Genomic DNA, 9,190 nt, shown 5'->3' with positions numbered 1-9,190 from the left:
TGGTTCACATTGCACATTGTTAAAAAATTTACAACTTCCCATTAGATCAGATCAAATTCACATCATGGACATATTAGTTCTTAGAACAATTTACGTTGTATCTCCAAGAGATTCGTAAACTTTTTATTTAGGTTAAGATGATCCTGTTGTAAGGCTGTTGTGCCTTTTCCCAGAAGTCATTGCATACGGGAAGAATAGTAGCAGAACTGGCCGAGCATACAGGTGGAGTACAAATTGTATCTGCTCCTCCATAATAAGTCATTTCACCTGTGTAGAGGCTGTTCTCAGTCCCTGCGGGGCAGTAGATGATTCTCATGGTGCTGAAAGCCTTTTGGTGATTTACAGATGTGGAAAGATTTTAAAGGATCATCGCCGTGATCCACATGTAAGATAACATTCTTGCCCTTTTATCCCTCAGTGAATCGCAAACAGAGGTGTATTAGATGTTAGGAATTATGAAAAAGACAGTTCCCGGTCTGAAATGAGTTTGTTACTATACTATGTTATTGTATTGGTGTATTGGTGTCATTATTATATTTTGTATTTTTGTGATAACAAATAATCTGGTTATCCCCGAATCAGTTATTTCTTTATATGCAATATCATATTTAAAACATTTAAACATTTTGATTATTAAATGTATCAATATCTTAATTATGCATCTGACTTATAAAAAGGATTGAAACTTTTTAAATTTGACAACACCATATTTCAATATTTAAAAAGTAGTGTGGTTTCTAAAAAAAATGCCAATTTTGACATCAAAGCATTCATAAGGACAGTTCTAATGTTAGTTGATACCTCATATGTTTCTTTTTACATATTTTTATACATTTTTTCATGCACAGCATTAAGAAAACTACATATTATTTTACTAATATAATACATAATGATAAATCAAAATGGAATATTGAAATGAAAGCAAATGTGTTTTCTTCAAGTGCTGTCGCCAGACATCGGTTGATGCTGTTCTGCTGTCATCTTTATTGTGAGAACACAGTGGTGCAATGCTTCAGCGGAGACCGATCATAACTAAATGAAATCTTTTTTGTGTAACTTTGTTGCATGAGAGGCATCTCCATCGTAATATGAGTGCTAGATCGCTCAAGGCAAAGATGGTACAGTGCATTACATAATTGGATTTCATAGTGAATGGTTAAAGCCTGCAGTATGAACATTGTTATTTATGAAATGCAAATAAATTTGCTCAAGGTGACTGAGTAGTCCCTGTTCTAACCAACAGTCACGTATGTACAATTAATACTGTCATAGCTGATGTAAAGTGCATTGAAATTTGTTTGTAATTGAACTTTTTTTCATCAGACACAACAAACACCATTAATGCACAAATGTTTCATCTGACGTCTCTGCATTAACATAAACAGGTAAAACGGTCTTCCATTGTGCTTCAAACACGTTCTTATGTGCTTTTTGTAGCCGGACGCCAGTGCATGTACGACTCACAGCTGTTGATGCTGTTCGGTGTGGGCGATAATCACAGAGGATTTCTGAAATCATGTTTGGAATAAAAACAAAGAGCTCCCCCACTCTTTCATTTAAGTTGTCGGAGGACTTCACTAAATCTCTGCAGAATAATTACAGAGCGTTTGCCGCATAAAGAACGGAGATTGACAGACGATGAACTTCATCTCGCTGCGAACAAGAAAATAGTTTGCTCTGTCTCTCTTAATGGGCCGAGGTTGCGTGAACGGTGTATAGTAATTTAGCAGATGCTTTTACACAAAGACAGGCACTGTGGTCTTGCTGGGAGCACACGGCTTATAGCTCACTACTTATCAGATTCAAACCATTCCAGGGGAAAACTTTGGCCTCTGAATTACAACCCCTGAAACCGTGATTTACAATACATATTATTTCGAAGCATCCTTACATGAAACTCAAACATGCTTAAACTCAAACTTTACATTATTGTAGGCAGTGAGTTTCGACCAAGACATGTTGGTAAATGGTCAGTTTGCCCCCCCAAAAAATAAAAATCTTTCATCATTTACTCACCATCATGTCATTCCATGACTTACAAGATAAGTTGAAGAATGTTGGTAACCAAACAACATTGACCCTCATTGTCTCCAAATATCTTCTTTTGTGTTTTGAATGACATTAGGGCGAACAAATGATGACATGATCTTTACTCAAGGGGCAAAATGTGTCATAGGATGTGTAAACAAATGCTTATTAATACGCCTTTGTTTAAATGTTAATTACACATGCAACTGAAAACAGTTACGTGTTTCATCCGTATGTACCGACAGAATATTTATTTGTTTGATAAAGTCTAATGGGATACTAAAGAGTAAATTATGACTGGCAATCAAAGCCGTTGTCAGATTTTACTTTGCTGCATGATTGTGCCAAATAACTAATGGAACGAAGCGGTGCTTTCGAAATGAATACCAAAACAATAAGGAAGAAAGATGGTCGTTCTCATGGACTATTACTGCGGTAACCATTTAAATGTTTATTTCCTTGTCTTCCACACATCATAGGATGCTCATTGAAATATTGTGCTCCCAGAACAAATCACTTTCTGAGATACTGAGACTCAATAATTTAAACTGCACCATATTGCCTGTGTTTCTCAGAGAGCAACTCGAAAAATGAAATGGAATTCACGACAATTCTGAATGCACTGTATATTTCAAGACTGTTTATAGTGGAACGACTTGTTGTTGATTTAGTAATGTGTCGGTTTTACTGACTTGATGCCGACATTAAATGTGTCATGTTCCTTACAACTGATAACGTAGAAGTCAAAATCTGCTACTTTGGTCATTCGTGTTTTAAACAACTGAGAGATTTTTCCAGCATGTGTGTAAACGCTTACCTACGTATAGTATGCATGTTATTTTTCGACAGACATCGATCGATATGCTTTTCAAAAACAGGTTGACTGTAAGGTCAAAACTATTTATTTCTTATTCAGTGACGTGATTGATGCCCTTTGTTTTTAGATCTAATAATATTACAATCAACATCCGTCTTAAGTTTAGATAATGTGATGATGTGCATAAGTGGTAAACTTCTGAAATCGTTCAAAATGCATTTCATGTAGTGTGTGCATGCTCCTTCTCCCGCTCTCCATGGTTGATGCGTGGCCGTGCCGCGTGCTTTTCCGGGAGAATTGTCCAATAAGGGACTAAGAAAAGTTGTTACGTAACGATTTTTCATGTTCGAAAACTTTCTGAAACCTTAAGGAACACTGGGGGAGTGTATCGAGCACAGAACAGTCGGCCGATGGTGCGAAATTGCTTTTATCCACCAATATCGATTATTAGCTGATATATCCTTGCAATACTAATATCTATGATTTTGCCCATAATATGATAAGATTTCTAGAGAAATGTCAATTTAACATTATTTCCCTCAATGCAATAAAGTACCTAAAATGACCTGCGGTTGTATGTTTCAACATAGATGGCGACAGAGAAACATCTCCCATGATGTGCAAGGTGAACAGCAATAATTGCTGTATGTCTACTGACAACAGACGTTTCTGCATCTCATCAAGATAAACTCTTCTGGTTTGGTCCATGGTGATACTCATGTACTTGTGAGAGGCTGATGGAGATGTTCCTTCCCACAGTGCCGCGCCGGCGAGTTGTGTTTGATGTAATTAGTGTGCTAATAAGTCTGTGGTGTGTGGGATCAATGGCACCATTAGATGGCTCATTCATTAGCCTCTTTCCACACCATCGATTAGATCAGACTTATCTGTCCGACCGGAGGTTCACAGTCTCTGCATGCAATGTGTTATTTTTATCTTTAGAGGCAGTATTATTTAAAATATGATGCCTTTTTACCACGACTGTCTTTCCCAGCCTATCTTTCCGGTTCTATCTCTGCATCTCTCCTGCTTTGCTCATAGCTTCCGTTTACAGGTACCCATTCCCGTTTCCATTTTATGGTACTTACAACTCTGACTTCCAAATTGCTTCGGTTTCCATTAAAGGAATTTGTTGGCTGTAGTCAATTGAACGGGCAGCTCTGCTTGAGTGATTGATATATGAACTCATTTACTTGCTCACTGATGTATCGCTGTATGATTTATTTTGCGGCGGGAAGTTGATTGACTGGATCGTTCATGAACATATTTATTGGTGGATGGCTGAAATGATGTAAAATAATATCCCCCGTGTACAGATGTACTGTGGGCATTATTTGACTCGTCTGGAAACGGTGCTGTCGAGCAGGTTGACAAGCTGGTGTTTGTACATTCATGTGTCTTATGTTTTGCAGACAATTTTTATTCAAATTTTAAAAAAATGGAACTTGTGACTTAGTGTGCATTCAAGGTATACATTGTATCAAAAGGAGGACTTTTGTTCTTAAAAGAAACTTTCGGGTGCTTTGTGAAATTTTGTAAAATTATATTTTATTATAGCGACGCCAGGATCACAACATGTTCCTAACAATTCAACTGAAACCCATCACTCAGAATACAACACTCACCCTTAGGTAAAAATACAACTTTATGTAGAAATATGGAATGAAGACTTATCTACTCGAGGTCTACTGGGCAATAATATTAAAAGGATTTGTGAAGTTTGTTATAGAACTATTTGTGTGTTTTTTCCTTTTAAAATCTAAAAATAGCTTCAAATATCATAGGAGTTGTTTTCCAAAACTGAGGTCCACAGACACCCAGTGCCTTGTAGTGGTATTGCGGGCAAAGTTATATTAGTTATTGTTATTAGCTTTCATTTTTTTCTATTTTTATTTCAAATATTTTGTTATCGTTTATTTTGCTATTTCGTTTTTATTTATTATTTTATTTTATCATTTTATTTTTATATTAAATAAAGATAACTAAATGATGATTCATTACGGAGATAACTCATTACAGAAATGTCTATTTTTGTTTTTTAAATAAAAATATTTAGACCAATATTTTTTAATTGCCTTCATTGCAGGGGTGCGTGACAAAGGCTGGATCAAAATGTAAAACATATTCAAAAAAATATTTTAATGATTACATAGCCGGTTAACGAATGAATGAATTTATGATGTATTTGGGTGCACCTTACCCATCTGAAGTTTGGAACGCTCGGGGCTATATATTTCATAATTTGCGATTAAAGTGGCACTGCAACAGTGTTTCGTGCATTCTGACTTCTGTACCATGTCAAACGTGCTGTCTTCTCACGCTTAACATGGTCAACTTGTAAAAAAAACGAGTTGGACGTACGACATAGTATTTCTGTGCTCGATACACTCCACTGGTGTTCGTACAGGTTTCGGAAAGTTTTTTCGAACATGAAAAATCGTTACGTAACAACTTTTCTTAGTCCCTTATTGGACAATTCTCCCGGAAAAGCAAGCGGCATGGCCACGCATCAACCATGGAGAGCGGGAAAAGGAGCATGCGCATAACTCACTTTCACTTGTGTGCCGGAGATAGAGAGAGCTCTAAGTTCAGCTGTGTTGTCTGTTCACCGCATTTAGGTGATTTATGTTATATAAACGGTGGATATAACATTAGATTTGGAGATGGTTTGAAACTTATAGATGGAGCGGCGTTCCCAGCACTAAACAATGCCGGTCCGGATATGAACAGCACGCGGTAAGTGAGACTGTCTGTGTTTTGTTGGCAATTTGGGGACGTGCAGGAGCACACAGTAATGCCAAATATTTATAAAAATGAAATACAGTGTAAAAGATTATTATTGTGGACATAACGATAAAATACGGCTTGTCCTGTAGATGGTCTTAACCTCTTGCATGCTTTCTGGAGAAGTGTCTGCTCTTCTGAATTCCGCTGTGTAAATAACAAATCCGCCATGGCGCGAGCGCTACTGTGTCTTTAAATCGAATGAAAGATGACACTCTGACTGGTTTTTGCATGTAACGCCCAAAAAACAGCCATTACTCATTGAGAGAATCGGGACAACCCGTTTAGACCATGCGCCCAGGCCCGCCGATCGTTTTCAAGCCATTAAACTAGTAAAAGTGGATGGGTACACGCCCAAGACCTCCTGCGCCATGCGCTTTAAACCATGCGCTTAGATTGTGGAAATAGGGCCCACAGTCTTCTTCAGTCAGTGCTATGGTGTAGTGGTAATACAACATGTTGTGTTCCTGTGGGGGTAAGAGGTCTACCCTTCTTCATTTTCATAAAATGCATCAATGAGCCTTTCTAAGTTATCAGGTGATTAAACCTGTTTGGCGAACTTAGGCTTTCCCGGCTGGCAGCGCACCAAGGGTTAGATTCTCGGGAACACTCCTACTGATAAAATGTAAAGCCTGAATGCACTGTGAGTTGCTTGGCATAAAACACATAATGCATACATTTAAATTTACTAGGCATTTGCAGTCGTGATGGAACCTCTTCTCTGTTCATTGCATAAACGCTACCCTTCAAAGTCATTGTTTATTATCCACAACTGCCTTTTTTTTGCGACGAGTATGAGCAATCTGTCTATGAGATATCAAGTAGGGACATTAGAAATTGAACGCTAAATATTCATAACATCAAATATCATTTAAAATTATTATGTTTGCAAAAAGCAATCGTGTAGAGTCAAGGTGAACTTCATCCTAGGTCACACGCCTTAGTGGGGTCTCGGACAACTCAAGCTCCCATTTGTTTATTTTTTTCTTACAGACAAACCCCCACAGATCTATAGACAAAGCCTGGGCAACACAAAGCACATAATTGGTGGTTTTTCAAGCAGAAGGTGGAATCACAGAAGACCTGGTGTGGATGCTGTTCTAACGATATTGTTTACCAGCCGGTGGTCTCTCCCGCAGTTCGGCTTGCAGCACGAGACCATCTCTGCACTTTATCCTCAGATCTAGCGGTTACCGGCCCTTTAAATCATCCATGAGATGATCCTGCTGCGTTCACCCGCCGAGGTGTCAATCTTTAGTCTCCTTGGCTCCGTTCTATTGAGAACTGAAGGCTTTTAGCTCTCTTGATAGAGTCGGCCTGTTGTGCGAGGCTAGTTGTATCGTGCTCAGAGCTGTCACATTTTAAGAGGAATCAATTCCCAAACCTCTTGTTTTCTCACGGGTGACCATGCACAGCATGAGCAGGGAACTGCCTCGAAAATTAGATATAGAGGTGCAGTGGATAACATTACGGGGGGCTGTTTGTTAAACGGAGAAGGAGGACATTTAAATTCATCGACTGCAGTTCGTCTTTTCAATTGAATAAATCTTCAGCAAATTTGTTGCACACTACTTCATTTAAGCCTGTTGAGCAAAACCGCTTTTGTGATGGTTTGTTTTCAGTACTAAATAAAAGACTGCATCGCTGAGATTGCCAGTGCTCAGCCGTACATCTCTATAACTACGGTAGGTTTCCAGGTGTACTAATAGTTTACGAAATATTTCGTCATGCCCGCACATATCATGTCAGTAAACCACACCTATTCACGATCGGAACTATTCATTTTATAATGTTATTTAATCACATTTCAGCTTTCTGTACTTCGCGTAGGTCGCGGTTTTGAATGATTACGTATGATGAGAATTGGACACAATTGTGAGTATTAATAAAGGTCCCATATCTCGAAGCAGGTTGCATTAAGATGTACAAATGAGATGGGACAAATTGATATGAATTCGTTACCAATTTGCTAAAACAGTATTGTGAACTGCTATGAGATTGGTAATACATTTATTTCAGGTTATCCAGACAAGCGTGATTTAGCAATGTATTGACAATATGTTACTATATGTATGAGTTTGTTCAATCCTGTTTTTTTTGTTAGCTAGATCTCTTTTTTTTGCCCCAATTAAGATAAGGTTTAGGATGGGGCTTCGTACTTGCTTTTCTTTCTATTAACCGTACATCTTTGACTAGAGGGTGAGTAAATAATGACAGAATTTTATTTTTGGGTGAACTATCCCTTAAGGTCACGGTGAGGATGCCGTTTTGGGGGTTTGAACCAGTAACCTCTTGAAGAAAGGTTATAACTGAAAATGTGAAAATATATCCATGTTAAAAGCACACATGTCTGCATTTCTGAACTTCTTGAAATAAAAACCACCCCGGTCATGCTGACGTGACCAAAAACGGGCTTGAATGTTTGAGAAGGGGGTTATGTAGATTGCAGCACTGCAGTCTTTCAATTACCTATGGGATCATCTGTACTAATAGATGCATACGGTCAAGATTCAGGGACTAGATTTGGAGGATTAAACAGGCTGATTGGATTGGTCACCCTTGGAGGGTCCGTTGTGAAATGAGTCGACGTGACGTTCAGAGATTGGCGTCAAACAGACCAAACGAAAACAAGAGTTGAAAACACGGTTTGTGTGTGACAGAGTGAAGGGGGCGTCATGAATTATTGATAAATGTTTGTTGTTAATGAAGGACCAAAGGGAGATCTGTATTCTGTTAGTAAATCTTGTTTGAATCTGTTGGATGGGTTTGACAGGATTCAACTCAAATATATTGGTTTCCCCAAATATATTCAAATCAAGTCAAATTGCTGGTTTGACGAAGTGTACAGGTGATTTTGGGGCAACTTCAAATATTCCTAAATATTGTATTCATGTTTAAATGAAGTATATATAATTATATATATCTTGGCGCGATACTGTGTTGTCCAGGTAGCTAATTCGTAAGAATTTGTACGTTGTGAATCGTACTAGAATATAGAAATACTGAAGCCACTCCCCTAAATTGTACTAAAATGTACGAATAAGATCGTGGAAGTAAAATAGTAACGGTTTTGCTGTGAGATTGTGTTGGTTGTAACAGAAAAATGATATGTGAATAATAATCATAATAATCATATAATTTTAAGGCCACAAAATGTCAACAAATAGTTATTTACTGCCATACCTTATGGATTGTTTGTTGGAATTATGTCTTAAATCTACAACTTTTGCTACAATAATAAGTAACTAAATATGTACATACAGTATATGCTATAAATAGCAGTATAGTTGCAGCATGAAGTAATTCTAAAATTACATGAAATATCATTCAAATGGTCACGTTGAGCACTGACAAACTCTATAAAACAAATAATATATAAACACGGGTTGACTCGCTTTCTATTACAAACACTCCGTTTCATTTTAATCTTCATGCTTTGTGTGGATGTCTGGTGAAAGCAGGTGGGATTATTGACATTTACTCATGTAAATTCTGCCAAAGGTAATGTTTTATGCCCGAATGCTGACATTTCTGATGGTGTTGTGAAATTGCGTCATGAAA

Source organism: Barbatula barbatula, assembly GCF_947034865.1.
Source record: "Barbatula barbatula genome assembly, chromosome: 8".
Classification (NCBI taxonomy): Eukaryota; Metazoa; Chordata; class Actinopteri; order Cypriniformes; family Nemacheilidae; genus Barbatula; species Barbatula barbatula.
This window is presented reverse-complemented; position numbering follows the sequence as displayed.